Raw genomic sequence first — 22,689 nt, 5'->3', positions numbered from 1 at the left:
AAAACGGAAGAGGGAACTTTCTCCACTCACTTATGCTTCAGTGTATCATTTTGTTCATCCCGTCCCAGTCATTAGTTGGTCATTTAGGTAATGACTTATACACAGGGCCAGTGCAAGGAAGTTTCGCGCCCTAGGCGAAACTTCCACCTTGCATCCCCCCAGCTAACCCCGCCCCCCCCCAGACAGCTAACCAGCCCCCCCACTCCGACCCCTCGCAAGCAGCTACACCCCCTCACTGCCGACAGCTAAGCACCCTTCCCCCCCGCCCCCCATGGCAGCTAACCCTGTGTGGGGAGACTTCCCCTCTGGCAGCTAACCCTGCCTGGGGAGACTTCCCCCTTTCCCCACCCCAGCAGCTAACCCTGCCTGGGGAGACTTCCCCCCAGCAGCAGCTAACCCTGCTTGGGGAGACTTCCCCCCTCCCCCTGCTCCCCCAACAGCTAACCCTGCCTGGGGAGCCCTCCTGCGGAAGCTAACCCTGCCTGAGTAGCCCGCCCCAGCTCACCTCGGCTCCGCCTCCTCCACTGAGCACGTTGCACTAATTCTCCTCCCTGCCCAGGCTTGCGGCGGTGATTGGAGGAGACTTAGAGCTGGGGTGTGTGCTTAGTGGAGGAGGCAGAACAGAGGTGAGCTGGGGCGGGGAGCTGTTCCCCTGTGCGCCCCCCCTCGTTATTGCGGGCAACCCTCTCCGCGCGCCCCCCACCCAGCTCACCTCCACCTCCTCACCTGAGGGGGCTTTTAGGCTCCCCCAACCACTAGGCGCCCTAGGCGGCTGCCTAGTTTGCCTAAATGGTTGCACCAGCCCTGCTTATACACAGTATAACACCTTTTGGTTTGTGATTGTTCTAAAAAGGGTGTCTGCCTAGTTAAATTGCACTTATTATTCTTTCATTTTATGTTAATGTTCACAGCTCTTTAGGGAGATTACTCGGTGCCTGAAGGATGCTTGAGAACAGTTAATGAAGGGCTAGGGAGTGCCTTTTACAACAGTTTTCTGGGGACTGTGATTGTGTGCAGGCATAACCGCACTTAATGTCTTAACTGTGAGCAACCCCCCTAGTTCAAAGCAGTCATGGTGTTTTGGGGTCGGAGGAGGGGCCATATTAGTGCTGTTCAGTATGTGAGGGCACGATTACTTCACTGAGTCCTTTCTTTCTGTCAGTCTCCCCCGAGCCACAATCAATAGGATTACCTGTTATTTCTGTGCACATTGCACTTTCAGCGCGTCTCCACTTATAGTCACAGATACCTGGGTGGATGGGGGTGGTGGTAGTGGTTTGTGGGCATGGTTCTGGGCGGTACAAAGAGGACCTTGCAGTTCTTTGGTTCTGGACAGGTGTGGAACCCAGGGCACCAATTGGTGGGATCAACACCTAAAAGGGGGACAAAAACATACCCTTTCACCACTGCCCAAATAAAAGGTCCACCCAAGTAAAGGAAACAAACATTAACTTAAACTAGTAGCGTAACTCTGAAAAGGAACTGAGAATTAAAACAGAATGGATCAGACTACTCAGATAACATTAACACCTGACTGCCTGTGACCCTGATCTCTCTCTCTCTCTCTCTCTCTGGACCCTGGGGGAAAGGCTGCAGAAAATGTTTGGGGTGTCTCCTGAATGAGGTTTAGAGGCCAGACACATACTGGCCTTCAGGCACGGTCTCTTGGGCTCATTGTTCCACTCCTGCAGTCACAGGGCTCCCGCAGGAGGAGTTTTGGGTATCAGTGCAGGGCATTATGCCTGGAGTCCTGTAGCCTCCCCACCTATCCTGGGGGGCAGGTCCTCTATCTGAGCAGCATGGTGGACTGCAAATACAAGAGGAGGATTTGCCAGCTCTTGAATACTGAGTGGCCGGCATGACTCAAATCCATTCCATCACCACCGCTCAGGGACAGCAACAGGGCATGGTCCTGGTATCTTTGGGAAAGCTCCCATTCCCTGAACCATGCATCCTGCTCCAAGAACTGGACCATTAATCCCTCCTGTCCTTGGGGGGAAAAAACATTCCTCCTGCTCCATAGCCTATTGCTCCTGCTCAATAGCCAGTTCCTCCAATTCCCTCAGAGTCAAACTGCTCTTAGCTCCTCCTGTTGATCCCAGTGTACAGATCCTCTAGTGTTGTCCTCTCTCTGCGCCTACTGTTCCTGGGCTGCTGCTCCTGATTGGCTGCAGGCCCTGCCAATTCAATAACAAGAGGCGCATTATGTTCTTTCTCTCCTTGGAAAGCACGTGAGAAATCCTCTACCCTCATCCAGATAACGTAACTGCTGTTGAAGGACACACTATTGATACTTCTCAGCATTTCAGGAATTCGATTGTTTCATTATACTACTTTCTTCAGATGACTTTTGCAGCCCCCAAGAAAGAAATACGTACTGAAAATGGTAGCTAGTATGGACTAATGGTTTTAAAAATCAAATGCAGCCCAGGCTCTGAAACATTAATTTCAGTGGCAATATTAAGGATATGATGGGCTGGACCCCCGGGATGTCTCCTGGTGTGCTGGGATGCCACTAAGTCAGACTATTCTGCCAGCCTGGGCCCCCTTTTACCTTGTATTGCTGGGCTAGGATCCCCAGCCTTTTCCAGCTGTGCAAGCAGGCAGGGCCACACTCAGCTGCACAGAGAGAGAGAGATCTGTTCTGAGAAGACTCAGCTTAAGGGGCTTGCCACGGCACCCAGATGTCCACCCTTCCTTGGAGTACAAACCCAAAATTATGTGAAATTTGCCTCTTCCCTCAATGTGGAGGAGGATGTACACAACTTCTCGCCTCCTGCCCCCAGTTAGAAATCACATAAACTGGGTAATATTATAAACCAGATATAAATTGATTAACTATAACAGGTGTATTTTAAGTAGTTAAGGGGGTAGCAGACAGAACAAGACAGATTACTAAGAAAACAAAACAGAGCATGTCAGCTAAGCTTAATACTCTGAAGAAACTGGTTAAATGTAAGTTCTCACCCTAAATGTGGTTCTAATAATCTTCACAGGCCAGACACCCTTCCAGCCTGGGTCCAGTTCTTTCCCCCAGTTTAGTCTTAGTTGTTTCCAGCAGTCATCTTAGGTGAGGTAGCAGGGGAGAACTGACTACCTGGATTATCTCACTCCCCATCCTTAAGTAGGATTTGCATAAGGCAAGAGTCCTTTGTTTCCTCCCCATCCAAGCTTTTCATGGAAAAGTACAGAACTCAAGATGGGTTCCAGTATCAGGTGACGTGGTCACATGCCTCTGAGGGGGCCCCATAGCCATTCTTCATAGGCTAACCCACACATTCACAGGAAGACTAAGTTCTTTTATAATCAGTTGTCTCTTGCTGGTGGGCCATCAGCACTGTTGGGCTTTTTCATTGTTGCACCTTAAGTGTTAGCAGCGGGCATCACCCAACATAACATAGTTGCCTGGAGGCAATGTCTTCACCTTCTCTGGGCATTTCAGGCCCCAGCTCTCCTGCTGGGCCACTTAAGGGTTCAGTTCCCCTTCTAGGGCCTCAAAGTCCAGGCTGCTTCCCCCAGTGCCTAATCGAGCATGGCAGGGGGATGGGGGGAGAGAGACCCAGGCCCACCCACTACTCCGGGTCCCAGCCCAGGGACCCTGTAGATAGCAGTTGTCCATCATGTCCCTTTATCTAAGGGTATGTCTACACTACCCGCCAGATCAGTGGGTAGTGATCGATATATTGGAGATTGATTTTTATTGCGTCTAGTGTAGATGCGATAAAATCCTTCCCGAGTTGCTCTGCCATCGACTCCAGAACTCCACCATAGCAAGAGGCGGAAGCGGAGTTGATGGGGGATTGGCAGTGGTCGACTCATCGCCATCCTTACGACCAGGTAAATCGACCTAAGATACACTGACTTTAGCTACGCTTTTCGTGTAGCCGAAGTTGCGTATCTTAGGTTGATTTCCCTGCCCCCAGTGTAGACCTAGCCTAATTCTCCGGGCCACTTCCCCATGGCGCTGCAGCATCTTCACCCTTACCTAAGGGCCTTGTTCTGATGGAGTCCCAACCCATAGCTCCTTCTGACTCTCTCCGTCTTCTACCAGCACTGCCCTGTCTGAGGTCCTGCAGCTCCCTCAGCCAGCCACACACCATCCATGGTCATTCAGCTGCAGCAAGGAACTGAACTCACTCTGCCCTGCAGCTCTTCTTATACTTGCCTGCTGGGCCCTCATTGTCTGCTCCCTGCAGTTTCTTTCTGATTGTCTTTGTCCCACACAGCCACTCTAGGCAGCTTGGAGGACTCTATTCAGTGCCCTTTTCTGGGGCCGGGTGTGGTAGGGCCACAAGGTTTCCAACGAAGGCCTCAGAGGGCCTGGTACACCCTATTACAAGGACAGTCAACTCTGACCACACTTATCAAGGCCTGGGTGTGCTCAGCTTATCAGGCAACTGTTCTTAGAGCAGGTTCCATATCCAGGTGTGCTACACTCTTTCAACCACTACACATGAAGTGGTCAGCCAGTGAGAACGGGGTGGGGGAGACAGGGACTGTCATTGATTTGGGTAAGGATCAGGCAGGAAAGGGTTCAGTGCATTCTGGGAATGGGGCTGGAGGACCACTGAATTTGGGATCTAGAACATGTTCCTTTCCTCATTCACACTGCGCACTGGCAAGTGTGGGGCCAGGCCACAGCCTGGGCGTGTTCATACCCACACCTTTCAGGCATGCTAGCATTCTTGTCTTGTGCATGCAGGAGCGGCGCCAGGGTTTTTGGCACCCTAGGTGCAGGCCCGGCTCTAGCCATTTCGCCGCCCCAAGCACGGCGGCACGCTGCAGGAGGCGCTCTGCCACTCGCCGGTCCCGCAGCTCCGTTGGACCTCCCCCAGGCGTTCCTGCAGAGGGTCCGCTGGTCCCGCGGCTCCGGTGGACCTGCCGCAGGCGTGCCTGCAGATGCTCCACTGGAGCCCGGGACCAGCAAGCCTACGGGAGGTCCACCGGAGCAGCCTGCCGCCCTCCCAAATCCTGGTGCCCTAGGCGACCACCTAGGTCGCCTAAATGGAAGCGCCGGCCACGTGTGCATGCCTTGAAACCTGTTCTTTTGGGATTCATATGTGAATGGTAGGGGGATTCTGGCACAACTGTGTGTGGCCTGGATCCAAACACCAGCATAGACCTAGCATGCAATAGACCGAGTAAAGCCTGGGATGGAATTTTGAAGCAACTGAAAAAGAGAACACACCGAAGTCCCATGTAGGCAAAAGGATGGGATGTTCCCTGGGCATTCAAATGTAAGCTTGGTTTTGAAGCACTCTTTTATTTGAATGTCTTGTTTGCATTACTAGTTTATTTAAGTGAGACTAATTATTTTGTAAGTAATAGTCATATAAACTGATATGGGTTTTTTTGTCTTCTCTCTAGAGAAGCCCAAGTGACACAGCTCACACATTGATCCAAAGCTCAGTGGTATCAGAACTGTGTTTTTATTTTTGCCCCAATGCTGGTTATTCTTTTTTAACCCAATTAAAAAGTTCATTCTTAGTTTGAATCTGTTACTACACGTTTGTAAAATGCATCTGACCTGTCTGAACTCTTTTATATTTTGGAAGCATATCTAGTTATATTTGGCTGCTTCCATGCAGAATCTCCTACTACAGTGGATAAACTGATTAATAAATCTTTAATGAAGGATAATATTCCATTAGGCTTTCTGACTGGGACCACTGAAAATGTGAAGTGAAAACAGGAAAACAATCTCCTATCATGAAAGTGCTTTAAGTTGGACTCTTCCTTTGTAAGGAATAGATGTCTAGCAGGAACTGTAGAAGCACTAAATACGTTACCTGTTTGATAATTATCAGGCTGTGAAATGTACTGCTACACAGTGTCCCAAGGTGACAACTCTTAGAGATTCTGCATTGCTCGCGTATGGTGATTATCTGATTTGCTATTTGCAACAGTCAGTGGAAGGTTAGCTGGCAACTACTTTTGTGACTTTACAAACTAACAAATAGTTTGCTCCCTCTCTGGTCATTAATTAGACTTCATTTGAAGATGCATAGAATCACAGGACTGGAAGGGACCTTGAGAAGTCATTTAGTCCAATCCCCTGCACTCATGGCAGGACTAAGTATGTGGTGTTAAATCAGTGTTCTCAGATGCATCTCATGACTGCCTTTACTTATGGGGTAAAATTAATCCCTGATATAACTAACTATAATGGATACATTAATCCCATAGTTTTCATTTTTTTCTCCAAATGCCATCAGAAATACATACTGGATAGACACAAAGTCTCCATTTGAAATACTGCCACCAAAAAAATCTTCCTTTCTTGTCAGTGGGACCATGTTACCCCCTCTTTGAATCACTTATCCAGTTATCCCCTTTTCTGCCACATTAATTCAAGTTTCTCATCCTTCAGAGCCCCCTGGCTGCCCCACTCCCTTTCCCAAAATTGCCAGCCTTCACACAGTGTCCATTTCTCTCACAAACATCTCTACCTTCTTCCATACTGCACCCTAGCACTGAAGTGCTCTTCCTAAGTCAGATAACCAACAGTGAAAATTTACATTGGCATAGCTGCATCTCTCAGGGGTGTGAAAAATCAACAACCCTGAGCCACGTAGTGAACCAACCTAACCCCTAGTGTAGACAGTACTAGATCAAGGAAAGAATTCTTCCATCTACCTAGCTACTGCCTCTCAGGGAGGTGTATTAACTATAGTGACAGGAGAATCCCTCCTGTTGCGTCTACACGTTACAGCAGCACAGCTATAGCATATACCTGCTACCAGAAACACCACCTAAATACTTTGTACTAACAAGACATGATCTATCAACATTTGCCCTATGCACTTTCTTCTTTGCTCAATCTGTCTGTGTTTTTAATCTGTATGAGCTTTCAGGACAGGACCTGTGCTGTCTTCTGTTTTGGAAAGCATCTAGTACATTGTGGGTGTAACCAAAATATGTAAGAGTCTTGATAAGAATTGGGCATGGTTTTCTTTCTCCAGTCATGCATGGATGATATTTGTAAAGTATTAGGTAATGGAAGACTTATTATTTTCAGAAACTGGCAAGTCCCTGAAACTCAACGGGATTTTGTAACAGTGAATGGCCTCCGTGACAAACCAAAATTATACTAGGATTCCAGATCTCTGCTCCATGCAAATTATTTTGAATAGAAATGATATGTTAAGTTCCTTTTGACAAAAGAATATAAATATTAAGTATGTGATAAATCCCAGTAGAACATACATTTCTAGCTAAGACTACTCAGTTTGTAACTGAGAACCTTCTTTGGCAAATGACTGTAAAATATTTAAAACATTTGCCCAGTCACATTTAGTTCATTTGTCAGAGCCAGGTTTACAAAATAGTGACCACAGATTATATGGTTTGCTATATTTGTGTTTACTGAGAAGATGTGGTTGAAATCAGTTTTCTGTTTCAACTAAACTCTGGAATATGAGGTGTTCTGGTAACTATTTCCTTTTCTTGTTGCTAGTTTACAGTATTCAGGTTTCCACCAGTTCTGCGTATAGCTATAGCTGCTGGAGATATAGAACTTGGAACAAGAACTAGACAAGTTCATGAAGGATAGGTCCATCAATGGCTATTAGCCAGGATGGGTAGGGATGGTGTCCCTAGCCTCTGTTTGCCAGAAGCTGGGAATGGGCGACGGGATGGATCACTTGATGATTACTTGTTCTGTTCATTCCCTCTGGGGCAGCTGGCATTGATCGCTGTGGAAGACGGGATACTAGGCTAGATGGACCTTTGGTCTGACCCAGTATTGCCGTACTTATGTTCTTAATTGTGCTGAAGAGGCATGTTGCAACTAATTGGTACTGAATAAGCAGGAGTTTTGTACTTTAAAAAAAAAAAAAAAAAGTGTTGTCGAGTGGCAGGAGCCATTGGTTCCCAGGTTCTGTTCTTGACACTATCCTTGAGCGAGAGGCGAGATTAAGTAATCTCATTTATATAAAATGTGTATAACACTTAACCTGCCTCAAATGGGTAAAGCTTAACTGTAAAGTGCTTTGAAATCCTTGAATTTTACTCTTATGTACATAAGTATAGCTGCTTTTGCTGTATTGAACTAGTAAAAGCATGCCCTGAATACAGAAGTATCACTGGATTTGGACCAAATCTTTACCATTCATCCCTTTTAACATGACTGTGACTCAGAATCAGGATGCCTGATTGCAGTTTTAAACATATAACCTTTATTTCTGTAACAGTCATACACTGCTTTTTCTACCACTTCCTTCTCCAACTTTTCTCAGAGTATTCTGATCTTCAAAGATTAAAACTGTGTGAGCAGAAAGTTAACACAGCTTAGTCTGACCCTCGTCTCAATTGTTCCTGTTTCAAATGACTTCACATATGATGACGTAACCTCATTTGTCGTACTTTTAAATATTTTATGCTTGCCTTGAGTTCCTTAACATAAGACATGGACAAAATATAATTGTCCTGAATGAAATATAAGATTTAACAATTTCAGCATATATGATAAAGGCCCCAAGAAATAATCTAGAAAGTCTGCTCTCCCCTTGAAATTTGTCAATGATTTTCTGGATATAAAGTGTAAGATAGAATTGTATGCAGTGGCCCTTACTCTGTTGGATAAAGTTTTTTCCATTATTCATGGTTTTCTCCATCCTAACGTATTAACTAGGCAAATATTAACTTGAATCACTGAGGTGTCCCAAGAAGCCAAATATATTTTGTAATATCCTTGAAATGTTGAAGGAACTAATTCTTTGTGTGTCACTGTTCTGTGGGTTAGTCCACCACTGCAATTCAGGAGAGATTTGAGTCCTTTGTCAGACTTTGCCACTGGCTTGCACTCTGACATTAAGCAAGGTCAGGCCAGGGCCACAGGTCAAATCACTTGCTATTAGGGTGTATCAAAGTAATTGTTGAATGTAGAGGAGTGTTTGGTGTTTAAACTTCATGAAAATTAATGAGTCGTTACTTGCATTGTTTTCACTTGTCTGTTACATTATAACAGCAAACGTTTACATTGTGTATACACTATAACTGAATTACTCATCAAAGAAATCTTGTGAAATGCTAATGAAGGACTAAAGGATTTCAACAGAAAATGCTCATTTCAAAGCAAGTGGTCATTGTGTGTGATGATTGAGGTCATGGACTCCAAGTGCATTCCTCGCTATCTGTTATCAAAGAAAAAGCCCATGTGGGTACAGACACTCTCAGCTAGCATTCTGTATAAAGGAGCTATAAATATGGATTCAAGAAATGACTGTTTGGACTCTTACCCGGAAGTGTGCCAAATGCAAAGTGGAGATCCCCAGAGATGTACTCACCTGTTAATATATTTTGACTGCTTTAACCTTTCAGTAACTCTCATTTCTTTTTCTTATCTAAAAAACCTGTAGTTAGTTTACTATAGAATTGGCTGCCAGCATTGTCTTTGATATAAGGTCTGGAGTATCAATTGATCTGTGGTAAGTGGCTAGTGCTTTGGGACTGGTAGCAACCTGATGTGGTGTGATTTTGGGCTTATCTCACCATTATTACTAAATCCAGTTTGTCTGGGTGGCAAGATAGGCTGGAGAGCCTATGGGAACTGTCTGTGACTCTGTGGTAAGACTGGTATACTGATCCAGGAGTTCACATTTGTTACTGGCTTGGTGAAATCTAATTATAGACAATATCATCATTTTGGGGTGTCTGCCCTGTTTTCTGACAGTCTGAGCTGAGATTGGCACTCACAGTTGTAAGCCACTACAGGCAGTGTGAGATGTTGGTCCTTTGCCAGACTTTGCTACTGACTTTCATTTTGATATTAAGCAAACTATTTAACCCCTCCCTACCTCCATTTCTCCACTTGGAAAATGGCCATGATAATGATCACTCTGATAAAGCATGTGAGATCTTTGAAGAGAAACAACTAAAATACTCCAATTCTTTTGAAACTAGACACATCTGATCAATTAACTTGTTCAAAGCTTCACTTCATTCAGAAATATGAACTTTTGGTGGAATTACACAGAGGAGCAGAAGTAACTCTTTGAGCCCTGCTAGCTATGGCATTTTAAGAGTTGATATGATGGATATGGGAATATTTTTGGGTGACCTTACTGCATTAAATTTATGCATCATTGTGGGCCAGGGACTGTATATAATTCCATGGCGGAGGGTGATCACAGCTCCTCCAGAAACTATGAACAGTCAGTACGGGGGTGATTGGACAAATTTACTCAGGTTGTAACACTTCCCAGAGAGAACAGATTTAAAATTCTATGAAAGTTAATGTTTAATATTAAATATACACAAGTTAAGAGGGAAGGTTCTGTACATTTGGGGTCAGACTTGAGTTATGAGGGATTACAGGTGTCAGTTACAAGGATGAAGAGATACATACATATCACATAATCAGCATAGGCCCAGATTGGGGTGCAAGAGTTTTTAGAGAGTCAGTGGATAAGTGGGCTCGGGTACGCCACCCATAGAATGTATTAAAAGTCCAAGTCAGTATCAGTGTAGCGAATAAGTACATGGGTGGGGTGGAGAGGCTCGCATATACTGCCTGAAACTGGATTCTTCAGAGACCAACAGACAAAGAAAGGGTTCTTGGATAAATAGTCTTAAGTTTAAAATGACAAATTGCCTTTGTTCTGGTCTAGCAAATGGACAGAACCTTCTGTCCAAGTGATTTGGTGGGGAGGAGACAATCCTTATGAAGCGTTGGAAATACTGATGCCTAGCAGAGCTGTTGTTGGGTTTCGGTAGGGATTATCTCTGGTAAGGTTATTAGCATGTGTGTAAGTTCTTTTATTGTTTTCTTTGTAATTCTTGTTACTACGCAACTCTTTGTAAGGTAACTGACCTGTTTAGGCACTCTGGCTTTCTGGGAATTTCACCGTGTAGGCACGGAACTGTGCTGCATGGAGAAACCTCTGGTCTGGAGGGAGAGACATGTGGATCTCTACCCAAGAGGAGGTGATGGCTGCGGAGGTGGGAGCCTAGAATAAGTAATCTTCAGGGACCATGGAGGGGGAATACAAGTGCAGTTGCCCTGTACTATGATAGTAGGTGCTTGGAATATTAAAATGGAATTTAAAAGCAAATTGAAATAAAGTATTTTAAATAGTGGATTACTGCATGGGATTGGGAGCTGGAGTGTTCTGAGAAATCCCTTGCTATTTTCATTTACCAAAGGCTCCTACGCTAGTAACTTCAGAGATATCGTGAGGTAGGACTGGGCAAGTCTCCCTCTGTATCCACTTAACCACTCTTTTATAGTAAATTTTGACTTGCTTTGTTTTTTCATTATGTACTTTTATGATTGCTGTGATATTCAATGTCACTGAATTTATTGGTCCTAATTTTTAAAGGGTGCTGCCATCTTAAATATTTCTTATAACTCTTTCCCACAAAAAAAAAAATCCAAATGATCACTGAGAAGCATGAAACTGAAATCTATTTGTACTTGTAGACTTTTACTACCATACAATTTTTGGTCTAGATTGCTTGTCTTTTTCTTTAGAATGCTGACCACTGGGACTTTTCAGTTTTTGTTTTGTGCTGGGAGTTTATACCCCAAATGACAAACTTTGCCAACATGAGCAGGAAATTCTCAAAAACTCTGGACTTACCACCGTTTACAATGACTGCTTTTTATGTCAAAAGATGTATAGGAATCCAGGATGTATTTACTCTTCCACGCCCTATATGACTGACTACTTCATAATGCATGGCGTCAATGTCATAGGACTGTTAAAGTACATAGCTACTTTTACAGACACGGTGCATTGTCAAAAATATATGTTTGAGTTGTGCAGAGTTTTGGGCTAATTGCCATCGCATAAAACCCTAAATAAATATCCTGAATTGTAAGCCTACGTGCACAATACAAACTAGCTTTTCAAATCCACATCATCTATATCCTTATAGCTGCCTTTATCTTCTGCTCTATTGTTTTATAGAGTGGAAGGTAGAAAATCAAATATCTTATAACTGACATTGCTCCTATTGCAAATAAATTAACCAGATTGTCTTTGAGCAAAGTAGTACACAAACATAATTCATGTAAAATGGGATAAAGGATAAGGACTTTACAGATATTGTTTGACCAACATAAAAGACAAAATACCAATTGTGATGTGGTTGTATATCCTCCAGCCTTCACTAGCAGTGTCTCCTTCCATTCCTAGAATAATGGGGGCGGGGGGAAGGGGAGCTGATCTTGGAACTGTGGGGAATCCCATCAGCACCACTTTCCCTATAGTTCCACTGGATAGAAGTTCAATTTGTGCCTCTCTCAAATAATTCTGTTGATTTAGAGGTATTTCCAGCAGCAACAAGCAGAGGTTTTCTTTTACATTTTCCTTTTCACTACTTAAATCTGAGACAGAAGCTTTCTTTAAAATCCTTGTTGGGATTTGCTTTCTGGAGCATAAAATTGCTTTGACATAGGGATACAATTTGGGAATTTGACTCTTAATCTTGCACTTGTTTCTTTGGCCCACATTGCCACTTCTCTGCAAAAACACTTTCTGAAAGTCTAGCTATAGAAAACATTTTTTCAAGATAGCACGAGCGTGTTGTGCTGGAGATGGCAAGGAGGTGCTTTAGTTTTTTGTGTGCGCCAATAGATCACTGAACCCTATGGAATGCAAAAGCCCAACATCTATGTAAATATATATATATATATATATATATATATATATATATATATATTTTTTTTTTCTCTGGGTTCCTCACAGAAGAAGACTCCTTGGAAGGAAAATCAAAAGCCGTGACTCCATGTGTGTGGCCCTTGTTCATGTACCTCAGTCAACTCTGAATGGTTGCAAGGCAGCATTTGACCTCAGATTTAGTACTGACTCTCCATTCTTTTTTTCTCACCAACAGCCTGGTCTTGCAAGGTACAGAGTAACTTCTTAACTTTCCCCTGCTCAATAAAGTAAACTGGAGTTCAGAGCATCTTGCAGAAGCAGGATCTGAGCTCACAACAGATGTCACTGCAAATTGAGGGTGCTCAGCACCTCACAGAAGGTATTTGGATTGGGCCCTTGCAGAAGTAGACTAGTAATATAATTAAAGCAACATCTCCACTGTAACAAAAGGTTACAAGGCTTAAATTGTTAGCTGTCGCAGTGTAAAATCCTAGTGGAGATAAGGTACAGTTCTACTTCGATGTAGCTAGTGAAGTTATACCTCTAGCATGGGGTTCACCATAGAGGTGAAAACCTCTTGTACCTAGTCTGTACTAGGATTTTATACCAAGAAGCTAGCTTCATGTAAACCCTACAGTTTTTGTTGCAATGAAGACATAGCGTTTGTCTGGGTACAGTATATTATCTGTAACACTACCATTTTAATCACCTGTTTTTCCCCCAAGACACTATAGGTTAATAGTACAATGTAGGGCAACAGAGCTGCCATGTTGGCTGGGTCTGTGTGTGGCGCATTCACAGCCATTCCCTAAAGTAGAAAGACTCTGGACTCGGGAAGTGACTTTCACTTTGCCCCGGCAGGAAGCATATACCATACAGGGTTTTTTGGAGTCAGCAGCAGGAGGGCAGCTGCCTTTGTCCTCTCTTAGGCCACATCTACACTACCTGCCGGATCGGCGGGTAGTAATCGCTCTATTGAGGATCGATTTATCGCGTCTTGTCTAGACACGATAAATTGATCCCCGAATCGACGCCCGTACTCTACCTTGGCAGGAGGAGTAAGCAGAGTCGACGAGGGAGCCACGGCGATTGACTTGCCGCCGTGAGGACGGCCAGGTAAGTCAAACTAAGATACTTCGCGTAGCTGAAGTTGCATATCTTAGATCAATTCCTCCCTTCCTCCCCCAGTGTAGACCAGCCCTTATAGTAATAAATATTGTTGTTACTGAGTTCATGCCCATGTCATCATTCTGGAGAACTCTGCCTGTCTGTGCTAACCCACCAGGAAGAGAGACCACAAGGTCATGCAACAGTACTCAATAGCTGTGTGTTGTGGACCTAATAGTCAGTTTTTAGATTAGCACTTAATACTGCAGATTGATTTATAGATAGTGATTTTCTCTCTCTTGCAGGAAAGAATCATAAGCATACTTTTTCATACTAAATAAAAAATTCCTTTTCTATTTTATTTTTGATCAAATATTCCTACAAGTGTACTTAAAATCTGGCCCTGTGGATGAAAATCTGACTTTAAAAAAAAATTGGGGTTGTGGTGGAGTTGTAGTTCAGTCTCTTAAATGTGGGTCTCACTGTGCTACTAGAGTACTTATGTTAGCTATGATCATGAATAGACTATTAGAATAGCTAAATAAATAAAGCAGCTGGATAGACATATGTTGAACAGCCTCTGGGCTTGTCTACACTATAAAATTAGGTTGACTTAAGTTAGCTCAACCTACAGCCACTGCAGTAATTAAATTGGCTGTTTGGTGTACATACGCTGCTCCCCTTCTGCTTGTGCTTGCACCAACTAAAGTGGGGCATTGAGGGGCACTAACAGCTGGAGTGTGGGGCGCTAACAATTGGAGCCCGCAACCACTCCAGGGCTGACAGCCACAGTTTAACCCCTGCGCTGGCTGACAACTGGAGCCAGAGAGGAAATGTGAAATAACAACAGCTGTGAAACTGACAAGAATGACAGGGCCTGATAGCCAACAGGCAATGTAAGAGCGTCTACACAAAAACAACAAGGAGCCCGGAGGCACCTTAAAGACTAACAAATTTATTTCGGCATAAGCTTTCGTGGGTAAAAACCTCACTTCTTCAGCATATAAATCTGTTAGTCTTTAAGGTGCCACCGGACTCCTTGTTGTTTTTGTGGATACAGACTAACATGGCTACCCCCCTAGTCACTCTTACTACATCAACCTAAGTGCTATGCCTCTTGCAAAGGTGGAGATCAATGTACTGTGTGACCTACATCGGTGGGAACACCATTCTAGTGTAGACACTTACACAGGTTGACCTAAGCTGTCTTATGTAGGCCTAACTCTGTAGTGTAGACCAGGCCTCAGTTTACTTCTTGCTTGGTGCTTAGGTAGAATGTCTCTAGTTGGCAGGATGAGCAATGCAGTGTGGGTGATAGTGTGCCGTGTAAATACTTTTTCCTTAGTTCTGGGAATAAAACATAATTACTTTAATTACAACATACATCTGTTAGGAAGCCCTTAAAAGAAACCCAGGGATTATATGAGACACTTTGTCCCATACAGAGATTTGGAATATAGATATACAGACCAGCTGCTCTGTTCTGAGCAGCTATTAGAGTGAAATATTTAATATTTCTCTCGCTACTAGAGTGAAAACTTCATTAGTGCTGTATATCAAAGTATTACATTCTAGGCTTCCCCTTTATTAATGATTCATCAAAGGAAGCTCCGTATAACCAACTTGAATGATTAATGTTTGATTAACCCTGGACACTCAGTAACAGACTGAAAAATTTGCTACTTTTAAACAAAAAAAAAACTTCAAAAACAGACTTCAACGAGAAACTACAGAACTGGAATTAATTTGCAAACTAGACACCATCAAATTAGGCCTGAATAAAGACTGAGAGTGGCTGAGTCACTACAAAAAGTAATTTTCCCTCTGTTGATACCCACCCTTTCTTTTCAACCATTGAGAATAGGCCACTTCCACCTTGATTGAATTGGCCTCGTTAGTAGGGTGACCAGATAACAAGTGTGAAAATTTGGGGCAAGGGGTGGAGGGTAATTGGCACCTATATAAAAGCCCCAATTTTGGGGACTGTCCTTATTAAAATTGAGACATCTGGTCACCCTACTAGTTAGCACAGACCCCCCAGTTGGTAAAGCTACTCTCATCTTTTCATGTGCTGTGATACTGCTTACTGTATTTTTTTTCATTCCATGCATCTGATGAAGTAGGTTTTAGCCCACGAAAGCTTATGCCCAAATAAATGTTAGTATCTAAGGTGCCACAAGGACTCCTCATTGTCTTTCTTTGATTCTTAGATATGTCTTCTCTATTTCTGACTGAACAGAATTAAAGGTGATCTGCAAAGGAATAGTAATTGGGTTTATGCCTTTTTAACTCTGAAATGCAAAAAGGCCTGGTGGTAGAGGGAATGGGGTGGGGGAGTGTGNGGGGGCTGGGGGGGGGCGGGTAGACAGAGCTGTTGTTGAAAACCAATCTCTTTGAAAGAGCAAATCTCCCTGGCCGCTTGTGTATATAAAATGAAGAAACAAATGGTGCACATGCCTAGTTTTTATGTTTTTGGGTTTTTGTAGATTGCTTAAACAGCTCACGTATTCTTTTTCTATTTGTATTCAGTCCTCTTCTACATCTGTCAAAAGCTGTTCTGCAACCTAAAACATTTGAATGCAATTACAAACATCTTAATGTGGGCTGAAATAACAATCTGATTTTAACTTGAGCAAGATTTCTCCATATATTGTGTTGCAATATTGCGTCCTCAGTAGGAAGGAAATAAATACCACTAACCTGATCAATGTTTGTTTCTTGGAAAGAGTGCTACTATCATAATGCATAATGGAACATCCCAGCCTGTTAGTGTGAAGTATGTTGACTAGTGAATGTGGTGGTGGTCTTAATGACATGTTTCCAGTTAATGTTCAACTTCCCTAGTAAAATACTTTAACTAGGGTTTATCTATTGTTACTTTCCTGTTATGATGGAAATATACATTTTTCCTTATTTTGCAATACAAAACATGAACTCCTTAGATTTTGAACATACTGTTAGGGTAATTAGCTAAGTAGCCAATCAGTATTCAACAGTCAGATGCTGCTGCTCTTGAGACTTCAGTTTTTAGCTTGGTCAGAACTACAAGGATTCATTAGATTACCTTAAGATTTCATCTTGCCCCCAAACCAGAAAATAATTCTCCATTGTTGAGCATCCTGAAATGGAAAAGTCACTGGTCTGCCATGCTGGTTTTTCATATAGAAGTAATTCTAGTTGTGACCTATTTGTAATTTTTTACAAAGCTTAACAAACCTCAGATGCTCACTATTATTCGCTTTTAATAACAACAGAAAAAAAGCCCTCAACAACCCAGAATATCTTTGTCTTGTTCTTGCATACTTCAACTCCAGTTGCATTCAAGAGCTGTTACTGAAGTATTCCAGAAATGTCTTTGCTTGAGCAGGCTTATTTACTGAATGAGTTTAATGCAGATGAGTTTCTTATGCTGTACAGTGATCATAACTTGTCACTTAACAAATATTGAGGTTATGTATTATAGTAGCACCTAGAAATTCCAGAAAGGTTCAGGGACTCAGCAAATGCATTAACCACTGTGTAAGATGGTCCCTGTCCAGAATAACACTGTAGAGTCCAAAGCAGACTAGATGTGGGAAGGGGGATGCAATGTACAAGTACTGTGAACAGAGTGGTGGTTGTTAAATGTCCTGCTAATTCCAGGTTTCTTTTTTTCGGGGTGGCTTGTACGTAATAAAGCAACCGAAAACTTCTTATTAATTATATATTTTCTCAATGCAAGTTTCATTTAAAGACCTTGGTCAGTGTTCTGAACTGATTTGTATTTTTCTTAGGAAATCCATGATAGTGATTCTTTATCTAAAACCTGTGATAATTTCTATTAAGACTGAACCCTTTGCTTCTGACCCACCTTTCCCATGTTTTGTGGGAGGGGAAGAGAGGAAGTCCCATGTGTATTTTTCTTCCTGAGGGAGAACATTTTGTGTAGTGTTTTAATGTTAAAAAGACGAATATTCCATAAACGGGCATCTTACATCTGCTATACACCTCTTAAATGGGATAGGGGAGCTTGTGTGTGTCCATGCTTACCTCTCTTGTTTGCCTCCTCTTAATACAGTGACTCCAGCTGAGTTTTTATTTAATTTCTGTGCTCCTGTTGTGCAAACGCTGTATGTATTAGTATTCCTGTGGACTTCAACAAGATTACTGCATGTAAATGAAGTTCAGCTCATCTGCCTGTACCTATCCTTTTGTTTAGTCAACAAGATGTGTGAATGAACCTAAGGGCATTGAACCTCTTGCTATACTGTCGATATAGGTCTTGTCACAGTAGCAAGTTCTGCTGCTTTAATTATACCAGTATAGTTAACGGAGAGCCCCCCAACGTGGACAGTGTTATTGATATGACTTATGCTGCTTCCCGAAAGAAAATCAACACTAGTCAAGGCACCTTTATATGGGTATAACAGCATCATAAGAATGATCATACTGATCACACCAATGGTCCATCTAGTCCAGTAGTCTTCTGTCTAATGCCAGTTGCTTCAAAGTGAATGAACAGTAGAGGGCAATCATCAAGTGATATGTCCCCTATTGTCCACTTCCAGCATCTGGCAGGCGTCTGGCAGTCAGAGACTTAGGGACACTATCGTCCATGATTTTATCTAGTTCTTTTTGGAATCCAGTTATAATTTTGGCCTTCACAACATCCCCTGGCAATGAGTTCCACGGGTTGACTATGCATTGTGTGAAGAAGTGCCTCCTTTTTGTTTGTTTTTAAATTTGCTGCCTATTAATGTGACCCTGGTTCTTGTGTTATGTGAAGGGGTAAATAACACTTCCTTATTTACTTTCTCCACAGCATTCATGATTTTATAGATCTCTAATGTTTCCTCCCTCAGTTGTCTCTTTTCCAAGATCAACAGTCCCAGTCTTTTAAATCTCTCCTTATTTGGAAACTGTTCCACACTCTTAATCATTTTTGTTATCATTCTAGGTACCTCTTCATTTCTAATGGATCTTTTTTTGAGATGGGGTGACCAGAACTTTGTGCAGTATTCAAAGCATGGGTGTACCATGGATTGATATAGTGACATTATATACTACTATATCTATAGTATAGATATAGTATGGTATAGACATTATATACTATATCTATCCCTTTTTCTAATGGTTCCTAACATTGTTAGCTTTTTTGCCTGCCACTGCACATTGAGCAGATGTTTTCAGAGCTACCTACAATGACTCCAAAATCTCTTTCTTGAATAGTAACAGGTAATTTAGACCCTATCAATTTTTAAGTGTAGTGGGGATTATGTTTTCCAATATGCATTTGTCAACATTTGAATTTCATCTGGCGTTTTGTTGTCCAGCCACCCAATTTTGTGAGATCCCTTTGTAACTCTTCACAGTCTGCTTTGGACTTAACTTGAGTAATTTTGTATCATCTGCCACCTCACTGTTTACCCCTTTTTCCAGATAATTTATGAATATGGTGAACAGCACTGTCCCAAGATAGATCTATTTACATCTCTGCGTTCTGAAAACTGACCATATTTTCCTACCCTTTGTTTCCTGTTTTTTAACCAGTTACTGATTCAAACAGAACCTTTCCTCTTATCCCAGGACTGCTTAGTTTGCTTAAGAGCCTTTGGTGAGGGCCCTTGTCAAAGGCTGTCTGAAAATTCAGGTACACTATCTCCACTGTATCACCCTTGTCCACATATTTGTTGACTCACTCAAAGAATTCTAATAGATTGATGAGGCATGATTTCCCTTTACAGAAGCCGTGTTGACTGTTCCCCCAACAAATCGTATTGATCTGTATGTCTGATAATTCTGTTCTTTACTATAGTTTCAACCAATTTGTCTGGACTGAAGTTAGGCTTACCGATCTATAATTGCAAGGATCACCTCTGGAGCCTTTTTTAAAAAATTGGCATCATATTAGCTATCCTCCAGTCATCAGTGCAGAAGCTGAGTTAAGTGATAGGTTACATTCCACAATTTTTCAGTTTCACGTTTGAGTTCCTTCAGAACTCTTGGGTGAAAAAATTTAATTTACCGATTTGTTCCCAAACCTCCTCTGTTGACACCTGAATCTGGATCAGTTACTCAGATTTGTCACTTAAAAAAAACAGTTCAGGTGTAGGAATCTCCCTCACAACCTCTACAGTGAAGACCAATATAAAGAATTAATTTAGCTTCTCTGTAATGGCCTTGTCTTCCCGGAGTACTACTTTAGCATCTTGATTATTTGATAGGGTTTCTGTTGTATTTACATTTTTTGTTTTGCTGGTTGTGTTTTTAATCATTTGCTAGTTACTTGTCCAATTCTTTTTTGGCCTACCTAATTACACTTTTACATTTGACTTGCCAGAGCTTATGAGCCTTTCTGTTTTCCTCAGTAGGATTTGATTTCCAATTTTTAAAGGATGCCTTTTTGCCTATAACCGCTTTTTACTCTGTTTAGCCAAGGTGGCATTTTTGGGGTCCTCTTACTATTCTTTTTAATATGGGGTATACATGAGTCAATGCACAACTACATATCAATCTGTTGGCACTTACATCTGCACCAGGACAGATTCCAGGCTTATTTGGCAATTTTTGAAGGTCTCCAACTATAAACTGAATGTGGATGGGAATATGGTGCCAGAGTCGAGGCTGGTATGAACGCTTCAACTGTGAAGTTTTTGAGTTTTATCATTCCCTTTTTGAAGCTATAATTCTGTTAACATTGTGAGTTTTTTGTTTTGTGATTTATTTTCAAAGAGGGAAAACTCTCATTAAGATTAGGGTTGAAACTTTTCTGACTGGGAATATATGCCCAGGTTATGGGGATGCAGGGCCCATGTAAATACCTAAAGTATAAAGGAGCTGGTGAAGGGGAAAGGTTAACAGTTTTATCACCCAGTTAGGCATTAACTCTGCCCTTCCTTGTGCTAGATAACTAATTCTGTTGTTTCTACATTTGCAGCAGGTGGGACAACTCTGTAGGTCATTCCAGTGCAAATGGAAAGAGGGATGGGAGATGGAAAGATAATGTCTATATGAAAGTAGGAGAAAGTATTTATGGAGCACTGCCAATGTAGTAGGAATTGAGCAAAGAACAATGCTACCAATTCACATATCCAGTGCTGCATTTTCTGGGTTTGGATTAAGTGAGCATGATCAATTTTCATATGTAGCTAGCTGTCTTTAAATTCTCTCAGAATAGTTTGTTATATTTTACCATCAAGTTAACCATTAACTGGATGGTATATTTGATTACTTGTTGACACTTGTAATTGACTGTGGATTTAAGTGGTTTCTCTTGTTGTAAAGACAAGCTCAATGAGGGAAGAAAACTGATCACAAGAGTTTTTAGTCTCTATTTAAATCCATGGAAAATGCTTGTTCAAGGGACAAAGCATTTGAAGCAGCAGTAAAGCCTTCAGGGAATTGACTTGACTTAACATTTTTTTCTTTTTCTTTTCTTAAGGAAAATCTCAGTTGTGTCAATACACTATGTTGTTTTGATCTTTGATGTGGCCTGAAAGGTACAAGGACGCCCCACCTCTCTGGGCCAGTAACCCTTCCAGGGCCATCTCTATCAGTATCAGCTCCTTACTGTCTTCTAGCGAGTAAACTGTGACAATTAGGCTTTGTCTACACTGGCACTTCATCAACAAAAGTGTTCAGGGGTGTTGAAGACCCCCCCCCCCCCCCCCCGAACGACAAAAGTTCTACCAACGAAAAGTGCTGGTGTGAATAGCGCTTTGTTGGCTTGAGCACTCTCCTTCCAACAAAGCTGCTGCTGCTCATGGGGGGTGGAAGTTTTTTGTTGGCAAAGAGCTCTCTCCTGCCGCGAACAGGCAATACACTGCGCACCTTTTAGCGCTAGCTGTAGTGCACGACCATAGTCACTGAAAGCCTCGTAGTGTAGCCAATGCCCTTAGTGTACTCTGTTCTAGCCTTCGCATAGACAATCCGATAACAGGGCCGGGCTTAGGAAGAGTGGCTGGTGCTCAATTCGAACATTTTCGGCAGGGGCCTGCAGGGTGATGACTTTAAAAAAAAAAAAATGGAAACAAAAGCCTTCATTTCTTTCATGTATTATTTCACTTTCCCACTAACCATATGTGATAATCAAATTATTTCTATACATCTGCATCATATAGTTGCTTTTGTTGATTGGCTATTAATGATTGCCGTTTCACATGTGTGGGTCCCGCACTTCCTAGGCGGTGCACTTGCTGTTGTCCAAGCTGCTCCCTGTTTACCCCCCGTCATGTTGAAGCTGCGTTCCATTGTGCAGGGCTTACTGCCTGGGAAACTGCAGTGGCAGCCGTGGCCATCGCGGTGCTGGCTTGAGGCAGCGGCCGGGCTGCACTTGCGGAGGTGGGGTTAGGGTCTGGCTGCAGGCAGGGCAAGGGCCGTTGTGGGGCGTCTGATGTGGTGGAGACAGGGGTGGGTGAGGTGGCTTCAGGCAGGGCGCTAGGGGGTGCAGCAGGGGGTTTGCAGGGCTGGAGAAGTAGGGTCGCAAGGACTGGCTTGGCTTCAGGCAAGTGGGTGCAGCAGGGTTGACTGGGGACAGGCAGGGGGTGCGGGCTGGGCTGGGCAGGTGCAGGGTTGGTGCGGGCGCATTGTTGTGTGGGGCTGGCTGGCTTTGGAAGGGCTGCAGGGTGATGTGGCAGCGTTGGCTGGAGACAGCAGGGGTTGGCAGGGGTGGCTGTGGGCACGGGGTCAGAGCTGGCTGCAGGAAGGGGGGGCCGGACTGGTTGTGGGCCAGTCAGGGGTACCAGGCCGAGGCCAGCTGGACCGCCAGCCCTTTATATAGCCCCCAAACCCCCTTCTTACCCCACCCCGAGGCTTGTAATAGGCGCGGAGCGCTGGGGAATCGTATGGGAGGCGGGACTCCGGTGCTATTTTAAGGGACCGGAGTTGGAGCAGCTGGACGCCCGGGCCCTTTAATGCCCCGGAGCCCTCATGGCCCTGGGCTCCAGGTGGCTATTTAACGCCGAGACGTCAGCTGGTTGTCGCCGGGCGGTGCTGCGCT

The 22,689-nt window shown here is 43.2% G+C and overlaps 1 protein-coding gene across 2 annotated transcripts in view; it reads left to right on the top strand.

Moving 5' to 3' along the window:
• ATP8B1 (ATPase phospholipid transporting 8B1) overlaps nt 1-22,689 on the top strand; it is a 144,182-nt gene that overhangs the window by 18,531 nt on the left and 102,962 nt on the right. Inside the window, exon 1 of one of the 2 annotated variants that reach the window (XM_032802573.1) lies at nt 10,865-10,958. The exons of the other annotated variant lie outside the window; for it this stretch is intronic. The gene's annotated coding sequence lies outside the window, so the exon portion shown is untranslated. Of the gene's footprint in view, nt 1-10,864; nt 10,959-22,689 lie in introns of those variants that run through there. 2 annotated transcript variants of the gene reach the window in all.

Source organism: Chelonoidis abingdonii, chromosome 6, assembly GCF_003597395.2.
Source record: "Chelonoidis abingdonii isolate Lonesome George chromosome 6, CheloAbing_2.0, whole genome shotgun sequence".
NCBI lineage: Eukaryota > Metazoa > Chordata > Testudines > Testudinidae > Chelonoidis > Chelonoidis abingdonii.
This window is presented reverse-complemented; position numbering and strand designations above follow the sequence as displayed.